This window comes from Juglans microcarpa x Juglans regia, chromosome 7D, assembly GCF_004785595.1.
Source record: "Juglans microcarpa x Juglans regia isolate MS1-56 chromosome 7D, Jm3101_v1.0, whole genome shotgun sequence".
NCBI lineage: Eukaryota > Viridiplantae > Streptophyta > Magnoliopsida > Fagales > Juglandaceae > Juglans > Juglans microcarpa x Juglans regia.
This window is the reverse complement of record NC_054606.1, coordinates 8,172,004-8,185,457: the sequence shown is the minus strand read 5'-3', so window position 1 is coordinate 8,185,457 and position 13,454 is coordinate 8,172,004. Positions and strand designations below refer to the sequence as shown.

The 13,454-nt window shown below is 37.4% G+C and overlaps 1 pseudogene; it reads right to left on the bottom strand.

Moving 5' to 3' along the window:
* Positions 1 to 3,252: 3,252 nt before the first annotated feature.
* On the bottom strand, positions 3,253 to 4,882 carry LOC121239148 (annotated as a pseudogene).
* Between the last annotated feature and the right edge of the window lie 8,572 nt (positions 4,883 to 13,454).

The following is a 13,454-nucleotide window of genomic DNA, read 5'->3' as shown; positions in this document are numbered from 1 at the left end:
TTAGCAGTAATTGACTAGTAAAAAAAGTTTCTCAAAGAACACAAAATAGATCAATAAAAAAAACATGAATATGTTTACCTCGCTCTATAAAATACATAAATATAGCAAGATTTTCTGTCATCAATCTTTGCTGCACTGCTAAAAGCACATAAACTGGCATGGAAAACCTGCATTATTAGACAATCCTAGAGAACTAAAAATTTTGCAAGCAATGGAAAATTATGATAAGAAATATAATAAACGTAGAGTTAATGAAGGAAAACGTTTGAAGTTCCACATTATCAAGACTATATATAATGTAAAATAAAATACAAAGTTCCTGAAAATAATCCAATAATAGACATAATGCTTTATACCTGTTGATTCCTTGGGCAAAATACCATAGTTAACTTGTCATAACTTGTCAAAATACCTTTAATCATCGAAGAATATATGTCATCAGATAAAAAAGTAATTGTACGGAATTAATCCTATAATCTGCCATCAAACTATTTTTACTTTTGCCGTCAAATGATGAGTATAATTCTGAATAGGAAACGACAATATCATTACCTAAATCAACCTTTCTTTATACATCTTCATCTTTGCATCGAAATTGAAGGTATTCCTAAATAAAGGACTACGGCCTATAAAGAGTATTTTATACAAAAAGAATAATGAGTACAAAATGTCATCAATAGACCTAGAGAGTGTATGCCTCCTTTGTATCAAAGCTGAAGGCTAGCCACTAAGTCTATCCAATCAAAGTTATACATGTCTAAGGCCTACTCAACAAATCTCAAGGTTTTGATATTAAAATTTAAAACCCGTAAGGATTGAGAAAGAAATACTAAAAGTCTAATCATATCAAACCAAAAATAATAATATTTTAAAATATAACATACAAATAGTATATCTAGGGGAAAAAATGTGTAGTAGTAAGAGTGGAGAAGAGGAAAATGGGAGGAGGAGGAGAAGGGGAGAGGAAGAGGGAGGAAGGAAGAGAGGTGGAGGAGAGGAGGAAGAGGAGAAGGGGGAGGGGGAAAGGAAGCGAGGAGCTAGAGTGGATGAAAGGGAGAGATGAGGAAGAGTGGAGAGAGGGAGAGAGGAGAAAAGGACGAGATGAGGAAGAGTGGAAGAGAGGAGGAGAGGAAGAGCGGAAGGAGGAAGAGGTGGAAGAGTGGAAGGAGGAAGAGGTGGAAGAGAGGAGGAAAAGTGGATGAGAGGAAGAGAGGAGAAGAGGAGGAAAATAAGAGAAGAGGAGAGGAGGAAGAGTAGAGGAGAGGATGAGTGGAGGAGAAGAGGAAAAGAGGAGGCAAAGAGAGGGGAGGAAAAGAGGAGGAGGAGAGGAAGAGTGGAGGAGAATAAGAAGAATAGAGGAGGCAAAGTGAGGGGGAGGAAAAGAGGAGGAAGAGTAGAGGAGAGGAAGAGTGGAGGAAAAGAGGAAGAGAGGAGGCAAAGAGAAGGGGGAGGAAAAGAGGAGGAAGATGAGGCGGAGGAAAGGAAGAGAGAGTGGAGAGAGGGAGAGAGGAGGAAAGGAGGAGAAGGAGGAAGAGAGATGGAGGAGAGGAGGAAGAGGAGGAGGAGGAAAGGAAGCGAGGAGCAAGAGTGGATGAGAGGGAGAGATGGAGAGAGGAGGAAGAGGAGGAGGAGGAAAGGAAGCGAGGAGCAAGAGTGGAGAGAGGGAGAGAGGAGGAAGAGTGGAAGGAAGAGACGGAGGAAAGGAAGCGAGGAGCAAGAGTGGATGAGAGGGAGAGATGAGGAAGAGTGGAGAGAGGGAGAGAGGAGAAAGAGAGGAGGAGGAGTGGAAGGAGAAAGATAGATGGGGGAGAGGAGGAAGAGAGAAGGAGGAGGAAAGGAAGCGAAGAGCAAGAGTGGATGAGAGGAGGAAGAGTGGAGCGAAGTAGGAAGAGAGGAGAAGAGGAGGAAGAGCAGAGGAAGGGAGGAAGAGTGGAGGGAGGAAGAGAGATGAAGGAAATGAAGAGTGGAGAAGAGGAGGAAAGGAAGAGAGGATGAAGAGTGGAGGAGAGGAGGAAGATTGGAGAAGAGGAGGAAGAGTGGAAGAGAGGAGGAAGTGGGGATGAGGAGAGTGGAGGGAGGAAGAGAAGTAGAGGAGAGAAGGAAGAGCGGATTAGATGAGGAAAGGAAGAGTGGAGGAGAGGAGAAGAGAAAAAACTTGTAATAAAAAAAATATAGGAAATTTTTTGCCATATTATTAATTTTAGCATTAATTGACTGTTAAGAAAAGTTTCTCATATTGCAAAAAAAAATGCTTCAAAGAACACAAAATAGATCAATAAAAGAACATAAATATGTTTACCTCGCTCTATAAATTACATAAATATAGCAAGTATCTTCTGTCATCAATCTTTACAAAGTTCATTGGTACACTGCTAAAAGCACGTCAACCAGCATGGAAAACCTGCATTATTAGACAATCCTAGAGAACTACAAATTTTACAAATAATAGAAAAGTATGATTAATCTATAAAGAAATATAACAAACCTAACATAATATATACCTGTTAATTCTTTGGGCAGAATACCACAGTTAGTTTGTCATAATATATTTATTGAAAATCGTTAGCGTAAAGGTTACATAATCATCGAACAATGTATGTTATCGGATAAAAAAATAATAATACGGAATTAATATTGTAATCTACCATCAAACTATTTACCTTTGCCCCTAAATGAGAATTATAATTTGGAATAGAAAACAATAGTATAAGTACCTTAATCAACATGTCTTCATCCCTTCATCTTTGCATCAAAATGATGTGCAAAAGATGAGCCAGAAGTACTCACTGCTGAAAGACTCTGGAAAAAGGGTTTAACAAAAATGATGAGAGGATTAGAATTTCACACACACACGCATGTATACCAGATATACACACAAATATGATGACCTCACGATTTTGGTGTTGGAAGTACTAGATTTAGGGTTGGTGTATTAATATTATCGATCTCTGGTACCTTTCACAGCTTCTGATTTTCCCCCATCAAATAAAGTTGTTTAGGACCAGTACTATACGCATGCAAAACCCCCACTTCATGAATATTATCTCTAGCTAGCTATATGATCTGTTGAATGCAGAACACACTAATTAAAATTTAAGACCCACTGGCAATTAAGTGATCATCTTTAAAATGACACAGATCATTGTCAGTACTAAAAAAAATTAAAGCAATAACAATGGAAAGTCACACGTCCTTATCATTAATATACCAACTCAAAATTCATTAGAGACAACAAACCTGAAGAAAGAGATCTGAAGACAACAAACCTGAAGAAACATTCAATTCCAGCAAAAGAAAGATCCAGATACACAATGAACGTCAAACTGGGCAACAGAGACAGTGAGGAGAGATAAGGCCAATACAACCAGTGCTTACAATCTGTTGAGATATTAGCAGCCAACGAAACCTTGACATGGATGAAGAACATTGAAGATATGACAGCAAGCTGCTCTGCTCCAGGAAGATTCCCTCTTTTGGCAAGATTGACAGCAAGCTCCAAATTGTCCAACTGTAAATGTAAATAGACCCCATTTGTAAACAAAATAATTATTCTTCCATAATAAAACCAACAAAAATGCATGCTTGTGAGTATACCTGGCCACGACAAATGGTACAATTGTTTGATCATTTACAGTGGCCAATAACACCTGTCCATGCCTATTGATTGCATAAAAAACCTCTCACTGGTGAAGGCTGCTGTCAAAAACATTGGATCTGGACAGATTCTATTTCTATAAACTGCAAAAGCGATCTCCAAGTCATAAACAAATAATAGCCCAAGCTTGGTGATCACGTAGATCAAACTGTATTTGTGGGATATCTGTGAATTAAAAAAATTCATGACTATCAATTTTGCAGCAGTTTACTGAAACAAGTACCAAAAAGTAGCGACTTTGACACCTGCATTGCAACTGGAAAGTCTTCGGCAAAATCTTGGGGGAACAAAAGATCTGCTTGTTTCTTTGTAGAAGAAGGCTTCCCTACCATCAAAAATGCAAATTCATATAGTTATTAAGGATGCAAGAAAAAAAAAATTGGTTGGCAGGATGCAAGAACGTTGCAGAAGTAGAAATGTGAATACATATTAATGATAACTTCTGTAAACTAATACTCTGCCTCCAGGGTTCCCTATAGATTCTGTAAATTAATACAGTCTACCTCCAGGAACCCCACTTGATACCAGAAATGTTTATGAATCTCAAGCTCTTTCTTCCTATAGCCATAAATTCGAATACGAATCTTCTTTTTTTTTTTTTTTCATTTCTAAATAAAGATTAAGATAATGGGAGAAACGGTAGGGCTCATGGCACCTGAAAAAGATGCATAAGAGTCTGGATAACTGTTAAAAACAATCCATCATACTCCATGATATATGATTGGAAAAGCCCATCACGCGCTATCCTACAACCATCACTACTAGAGAAGAAAGTGGTTGAGAAAGTAGCATCTTGATGGCTAGAGTTCTCGTTAAAACAGAGCAATCTGACCCACCAATCACAGAAAAAGGGAGAAAAATTAAGAACCAAGTAAAGGTTAACGGCGCTCTCATTCTGGATCAGGCGAACCACCAGGTACGAGAATGGCAATGTTGTTTCCATTTAGTAAAATCTGATCAAGCTTGTTATCCGTCTCCCTTCAGCAGTGATCTCATACTCTGTGACGTCTTCGAGGACCATATTGACGTAGACGTCGAAGCCCCTGAGAGTACCGACGAGCTCCTTGTCCCCCTTCATTATCACCCATATCTTCGACCCAATGCACCTATCAGTTAGTTCTGACGGGAGCAGCTGCGAAGGATTGTTAGTGGCCATTGAGCATTTGAAAGAAGCGAGCGGTGGCAGTGCGCGAAGCGACGAAGGCAGGCATTATATCTTCTTGTGTTCTTTCATCACTAGAAGATTCTAACGGCTATTTTTTGGATTTTGTTTAAAATTCAAATTAAAACCAAGGTAACTAGCTTTATTAATGTTCAGCCTCCGAAGAGTTAATGGGTGATTCAGGTTAAATAACGATGAAAACGTTGGCGATCAGCCAATTGGAATATCAACTTGCTGTAACATTGATAACATGAATGACACCTGACTCTACAATGGTTTCATGACATGGGTATGTGAAGTTGCCGTTATAACTGGTTAAGCGTGCAAGATATGTGCTTGTAACCAATTATTATGACCTTTTGGTATGAACTATAAAAAGACAAAAAGGCTATCTCCTTAGTCCTCAAGTTCCTTTGGGATCTTCGGATTAATCTTTGTAACACATAGTGGCAGAGTCATGCATGGCCTGACATTAAGGTACTGTTTATATAATGAGTTGAAATGAGATGAAAATTGAAAATTAAATAAAATATTATTATAATTTTATTTTTTTAATATTATTACTATTTTGGGATTGAGAAAACTGAATTATTATTATATTTCGAATAAAATTTTAAAAAAATTATAATGATAAGATGAGATAAAATTAAATATGATTTGTATCCCAACCGAACTTATAAAAGGAACAATGATTAGCTTTAGCCTTTCTTTTTTAAAGAGATTTGTTTATTGGGTCATTTACCTTCAAGTTAACTACTCGTGAACCTGGAGATCGTGTAGAGGGTAAGAAAATAGAAATTTGTGTACGTAAATAAGCTCCTCGGCTAGCAAGTGTATTTGGACTCTATTACTGGGACTGATACATGGGACCGATAGTGTATTTTGCCTTTGTATTGAGGAAAAAACAAAGGCAAAATGGACTATCGGTCTGATAAGCATTTTCCATCTTCTTATTAAGTTTTTTTTTTTTTTTTTTCATCCAGCAAAATGCAAGAACAAAAGCATTTGATAATGAAATGCATGCTGACTTCTAATCAATTAACTTAAAAGAGCAGATACTTTTCATATTCTTTAAAAACTTAATAATAAAGTGTTAGTAGAAGCTACATTCTCAAGGAGTTAAAAGCTACATCTAAAAGTATTATTAATTTATAGTCTTTGCACCTGATTATAACGAAACATTCTTGTGTGCAGAAAGTTTTAATTTTTAAACCATTGCAGTACTACTCTACATCTTTTAACAAATGTGACAACTCTACAGTATTTTAACAAAGATAAACTGAATCAACCCTAGAAAGAACTACAATGAACATACCTCGCTCAACAAAAATGATTGCTTGAAAATCTTTTGTGTCCCGACACTTGAGAAGTATTATAAACATTCAGAAATTTAGAAACTCATGGAACCAAAAAGATAAATAACAGCCTAAAAGAGAGGTGTGTTTGTTAATAGTTGATATAGTTCAATTAAATGATCATGCATGCACTTAAGACTTCTAAATGATAGTTTACATTGCCTTAAATGCTTTTCGTGTCACAAGTAACTGCAAAGTTCTGTTCAAGTCCAATCACCTTTACTATATGAGATAATTACACAAAAGAGGAGAAGATGAAGAGTTGGATGGGCTGGAAGCTTAGAAGTTGAGGGGGCTGGAGAGTAAGGGGGAAGATTGAGTTGAAGGGACTAGGGGTTGAAGGGGTAAATGTGTAAAAGAGTGAGTCAAATCTTATTCATTTTATTTTTATTCGAATATGAGTTGAGATTGAACTCTTCATCGAATTGCATTTTATATTCACAAATAGTTTTTTTAAACATTCGAGTGAGTTCAAACTTGTGCTACTTCATTTAGATAAATAGATTATTTTATTTTATTTTATTCTATAATTTCATTTAAAATTTCTGACTAAGATTTTGTTAATATCTTTATAAAGTTTCTATATACATTTGTCAATCATTATATTTATAATGTGCTTCAAAAAAATGATTATATTTATAATGATTTAAGTAGCATGTTTAGGATTTAGAACTTGATTTTCTCTAATCTCAATCATTATTTAAAATATTTTTATTTTAAAAATAATAAATATGAAGTTATTTGAGTTTATACGTGCTTGTATGAGTCCAATCGAATTTTTATATAAATTGTATTATTTAATAATCAATCATAATTTTGTACTAACGAACAACTCATGTAATAAACAAATCAAGTTAAATTCGAGTTTGACCGAATCAATCTCAAAGAACAATACTATATATTTACAGTCTTAAAAAAATAAAGATGCAGAATGTAGATAAAAAGTAAAATTAGTGTCAGCTCCAAAAATTCCTGTATGGGACACGTAAACAAAGAGATATGTATACAATCAATAGTGTCCATTTTTTCAAACCCAGTGTTATACAAACTTCTCCCATTTTCTCCAATCTAGACTTGGCGCCAAATTTATAATTCGAATGTAGCGGCTAAAAATTAGAAGGATGATGCTAGCGGGCTGCCAGCATTTACTAGCTAGTTATAATTTTTTTTTATTTTTGATTCTTTTTAAATATTTTTAACATTTTAAATTATTAAAAAAATAAAAATATATATAATTTTACTAATAGTCACTTTTTTAACCATTAAATTAATTAATTGATTAAAATACATCAACAATAAATTTGAAAGACTTCACTAACATTTTCAAAACACCTACACCTCCACATAAATCAAAGCTTAGAATGCTTATGACACGTAACCATGACACTTTTGCATAGCTGTCTTCGAAAGGACCACAAATTTGGTTTAAGGCAATAGCAACTTCCAGAACCAGCCATTGCACACATTATCATCTTAAGGCTCTCTTTACGAAATATTGGCAAAGTTGTGTATATCCTCAAACCACCATTAAAGCCAAGCTGTCAGTTCTTCCCAATGCTTTGAAGGACACACACCTTCTTTGGGTGCACTTTTCTTGCTCTTTGGTGCCACCACCACCTCCGAAGAAGAAGAAGGAGGAGAAGATGGAACCGTCAAAGAATGTGTATTTTCAACCACCTGATATCAAGCTCTTCTTTGCCATGGCTCCTAAATGCCAAACATGTGCTTTGTAGTGGTGAGTGGCTTTTCTTCTTCAATTTTCCCTTTTGTTGTATGAGTTGCTTGCTTACAGCACTGTGTTGGCTTTGGATATTACTGTATGCTTTCTTTTTTTTTTTCTTTTCTGGTTTGAAGGAGTAAAGACAGGAAGAAGCACATATGTATATTTATTGAGATTTCAGGGTGTAGCTAACTGGTTAGGGAAGTGCAGTGTGTAGCTTGGTCTTATGGTGTTCTATTGTTTGCATATAATTAGTTCCAAAGTCTATGTTAGCAAGTTGAATCTGTGTTCGGTCTTTTGTTGCCATTTCCTCCCTGGAGAATTTGAAACCGTAATCACATGAATGGACCCCTTTTTTTTTCTAGTGAACCTTATTTTTGTCACATAGTGAAGGTTGGGTTTGGTAAATGAAGAAGTCTTGCTACTGTTTATAAATAATTTAGTACTATTTATTAATTATTTTTTTATTACTATTTACTATTTTTTATCTCATCGTCTCGTAGATTAATAGATCGCTGGAGCAGTTTTGGGCCACATCCTAGCTATTGAGCAGTCCACTCTTTCCTCCAGCTCAAAGATGACACAACAAATTAACTCCACCTCAGAAGATAGTTTTCCAGAAGAATCGGGTGTTACGTAGACTAGGTTGTGTGCTGTCTCTATGTGTAGTGTTCTGGCAAGATTCCCTTTGTGACAAACTCTGCCAATCTTTCTGTACAGCAGTGCATATCAGCTGCATGACAATTTGTCCAAACGAATTCTGTTGGGTCCAGATTGTATATAAACCAACTTGTATCGCTCTGCTAATCAATGAGAATGAAATACATTTCTTTCTAAAACTCTATCACGGTACCAGAGCTGGAATACAACTAAAGTCCTCCATTGCTGGTGACCACTCCTCCTTCGAAAAAGACCACTCCTCCACCACCGTCCAACTTCCCAGTAATTTTTCCCACATAGTTTCAGTCAAACTTGGTTCCGACAACTTCCTCCTCTGGCGAGTACAAATTATCTCATATCCTTCCCCTCCGATCCTTCCTGCCTTATCTCCCTTTCCATCACTCTCCTCCCCATCTCAAACTAATACAGCTTACCTTCAATGGCGTCGCACAAACCAGTTGCTTCTAAGTGCCCTTCTTTCATCTCTCACCGAACCCATTCTTGCTCAAGTCATTGCATCTCGCACATCTTGTGAGCTTTAGGTCACACTTGACACAAGGTCCACTTCCTAATCCTAGGCCAAAAATTTTTCAAATCCGCCATCAACTCACCAACTTGAAAAAAGGTTCACTCTCAGTAACAGATTACTATCATAAGGTTTGTTTACTTTCTAATACTATGACTGTTGCCAGTGAACCATTGAGGGATTTTGAGGTTGTTTCCTATCTTTTAATGGCCTCACCTCTGAGTAAGGCCTTTGTCATTTCTGTCACCACACATCCCATGCCCATAACCTCTGCTGAACTCTTCAACCTACTTCTTACCTTTGAAAGTCGCATCTCACTCACATCTCTTCAGCCTGTTCTTCTCCCTAACCCTTCTACAAATATCACCACTACTTCTTCCCTTCGTGGTGGTCGAGGTGAATATCGTGGTAGCCATAATGGCTATCGAGGTGGTCGGGGTTGAGGTGGTTGTCCCTTCTCATCCTCTCAGCCACCTTCACATTCTGGTAACAAGCCCACTTGTCAAGTTTGCCAAAAATTTGGTCACGTTGCTTTGCAATGTTACCACAGATTTGATCAAGCTTATCAATATGATCCTCCCCAAGCTCTGTCCACTCACTATACCAGTGCTCAATCCCTTTCGAATAAGCAATGGTATCCTGACTCAGCTGCTACAAACCACCTTACTTCTGATCTGCATAACCTCAACCTCTCTGCCGAACCATAATCAGGACCTAAACAAATTAAAGTTGGTAATGGGACTGGTCTTATTGTGACCCGCTTTGATGACTCTCATTTCTCAACTTCCAATTCTAATTTTCTTATGCGCAATTTACTTTCTGTTCCTCAGATTATAAAAAATCTTATCTCAGTTAATCAATTTTGTTGTGATAATTCAATGTTTTTCGAATTTCATGACTCTCATTCACTGTGAAGGACAAGCGAACCGGAACCCCTCTACTCAAAGGACCAACACATAATGGTCTCTATATATTTTCTTCTCCAAACACTCCCAAGTCAGATCGAGTTGCTCTAGTTGGGGAAAAGACCATTGTCGCTCACTGGCATCATTGTGTTGGTCATCCATCTCTTCGGCTTGGTTCTCACATTTTGCACAACAAATGCTTGCCGTTTATTCCTTCTCAACCTAACTTTTTTGCACTAGCTTTCCTCTTGCAAAGTGTCGGCAATTATCATTTAAGAATTCTGTCAATAGCCGTTGTACGTGGTTTTATCCACTTGCCTCTAAAGGCGATGCTACATCCACTTTCCTTCTTTTCCAAACACATGTTGAAAGACTTTTAAGTGCTAAAATGAAAATTATTCAAAGCGATTGGGGTGGCGAATTTCACCCCTTACCCGAGTTCTCTAATCTCAAGGAATTGTGCATCGAATTTCTTGCCCTCATACCCACCAACAAAATGGTGTGGTAGAGAAAACATCATCATATAGTCGAAACTGAACTTGCACTTTAGCAATGGATGCCCTACCTTACAAATTTTGGACAGATGCTTTTCAAACTGCTGCCTATCTCATTAATTTTCTTCCATCTCCCTCATTTAAAAATAAATCACCTCATCTTCTTCTTTTTAATCAGGAACCTGATTACTCATTTCTTAAAATTTTCAATTTCGAATGCTAGCCAAATCTCCATCCCTACAACAATCATAAAATGCATTTCCGTTCTCTCCATTGTATTTTTCTTGGGTATAGTCCCATGCATAATGGATACAAATGTCTTCATTTATCAACCAATCGCATATATATATATATATATATATATATATATATATCTCGAGATGTCTTCTTTAACGAGAATTCTATATATATACATATATATATATATCTTAAGATGTCTTCTTTAACGAGAATTCTTTTCCATATTCCACACTCTCCTTGTCGGCTTCTACTTCTCCTTAACAAACCCATACTACTTCGCCCATTTATCCTCCCTCAATTCTCGGCCCCACTCCTTCCCTCTTAAATCAAAGCCCACAATCTCCCTCAGGCCCATCATCTCCAATTGCAACCCATCTCTTATTCCTTCATCCCCTTCCACCGACACGCCCCTTCATCTTCTTCGACAAACCAACTCTCACTTCCAGACCCTTCCTCTAATCCACCCCCTCCACCTCCTCAATTCCCCATTATTACCCACTCAAAAAAAAATTCTAACCGTCCCGAGCACTTCACCAATGGCTCCATCTCTTACCTCCCCCACCTACCTAAACAGTGTCTGAGTACCTCACTTAACATCCCAGAGGATCCAAGTTCATACATTGTTGCTTTTCATTTTCAAGAATGGCATGATGCCATGTCTACTGAGTTTCATACTATCATTCAGAGTCAAACTTGGACTCTAGTTCCCCCTTCCCCTTCCACTAACATTGTTGGTTGTAGGTGGGTGTTTTGCACCAAGCGTAAGACTGACGGTACCATCAAACGACGTAAAACAAGCCTCGTTGACAAAGGATTTCACCAACAGGAAAGTATCGATTAATCTTAAACCTTTAGCCTTGTTGTAAAACCCACAACAATTCGGCTTGTGTTATCCTTAGATGTCTCTCATTGTTAGCCACTTCATCAACTAGATATTCAGAACGCCTTTCTCCATGACGATCTTTCTGAAACTGTTTGCATGACTCAACTCATCGGTTTCACTCATCCTGACCATCCTGATTGTGTTTTCTGTTTGCAGAAAGCCATTTATGGCCTAAAACAATCTCCAAGAGCTTGGTTCACCCAACTCAGTTTGTGTTTATGTGAAAATGGTTTTACTCCATCAAAGTCAGACCCTCCTTATTTACTTATATTTCTCAATCCATTACCATTTTCATTTTAGTGTATGTTGATGACATAGTGCTTACCAGTTCTCATCCCTCACAAATTGATCATCTCGTTGTTTTTCTTGGGTCTGTTTTTCCTATCAAAGACTTAGGCAAGTTATTATTTTTTTCTTGGGCTAAAAATTACATACTTATCTGATGGTATTCAAATTTTCCAAAGAAAATACATTCAGGATCTCCTATCTCAAACCAACATGCTTTCGGCCAAAGGAGTAACCTCTCCAATGGCCGCTTCCACTCGCCTTTTCATCTCCGACACACCATCTTTTTCTAACCCCACTCTTTATAGGAGTGTAGTTGGGGATCTCCAATACCTTTCTTTGACCCGCCTCGATATTGCTTTTGTTTTCAATAAAATTTGCCAATTTATGCACAACCCAAAACACTCTCATTGGCAAGCTGTTAAACGCTTGTTAAGGTACCTCAACCACACAATCATTTTGGTCTTTTCATTAACAAATCCTCCAATCTTCAACTTCAAGCCTTTCTCGATGTGGATTGGGCAAGTTACCTCGATGACCACCGCTCAACCGGTGGTTTTTGTATCTTCCTTGGTCAAAACCTTGTTTCTTGGAATTCTCGCAAGCAACGCATTGTTGCTCGCTCAAGTACCGAGGTTGAGTACAAGTCTCTTGCAAATACAACAGCTGAACTTCTTTGGATACAGTCACTTCTTAAAGAGCTTCATGTTTTCCTCCCTAAACCTCCATTCCTATGGTGTAATAACCTTGGTGCAACCTATCTTTCCATCAATCTCATACTTCATTCCCGCACAAAATATATGGAAATTGACTTCCATTTTTTCTGGGATCAAGTAGCTGCAAAAACACTTGGGGTTGCTTTTCTTCCATCCAAATGCCAATTGGCTGATATTCTCACAAAACCAATAGTGTCATCTCGGTTTCATTTGCTAAGAATGAGCCTCACAGTTGTTGATACACTGATTGGCTCACAGGGGCATATTGAGCAGTCCACTCTTTCCTCCAGCTCAAAGATGACACAACAAATGAGCTCCACCTCAGAAGATAGTCTTCCAAAAGAATCGAGTGTTACGTAAACTAGGTTGTGTGTTGCCTCTGTGTAAATGTAGTACTCTGGCAAGATTCCCTTTGTAACAAACTCTACCAATCTTTATGTACAACAGTGCATATTAGTTGCACGACAACTTGTCCAAACGAACTATGTTGAGTCCAGATTGTATATATACCAACTTGTATTGCTCTGCTAATCAATGAGAATGAAATACATTTCTTCCTAAAACTCTATCACTAGCAATCCCCCGCTTACTAAGAAGACGATGATGACGGACACCGGTGAAGAGAACATGAAGGACGCTTTCGCAGGTGCTGAAGCAGGTTTGACTGAAATAGAGGGAAAACAAAATGTATTGGGTTTATTTTTCAAATTTTGAAAAAATAAAAGAAAAATTTTGGACACTACTAGCTTAAAATTAAGGATATGAAATTTCTACACTTCACTTTTTAATTTTATTATATTAATATTTTAATTTTTTGAGGCAATCCTTAATTTCTTGTTGAAAAATAGTATGC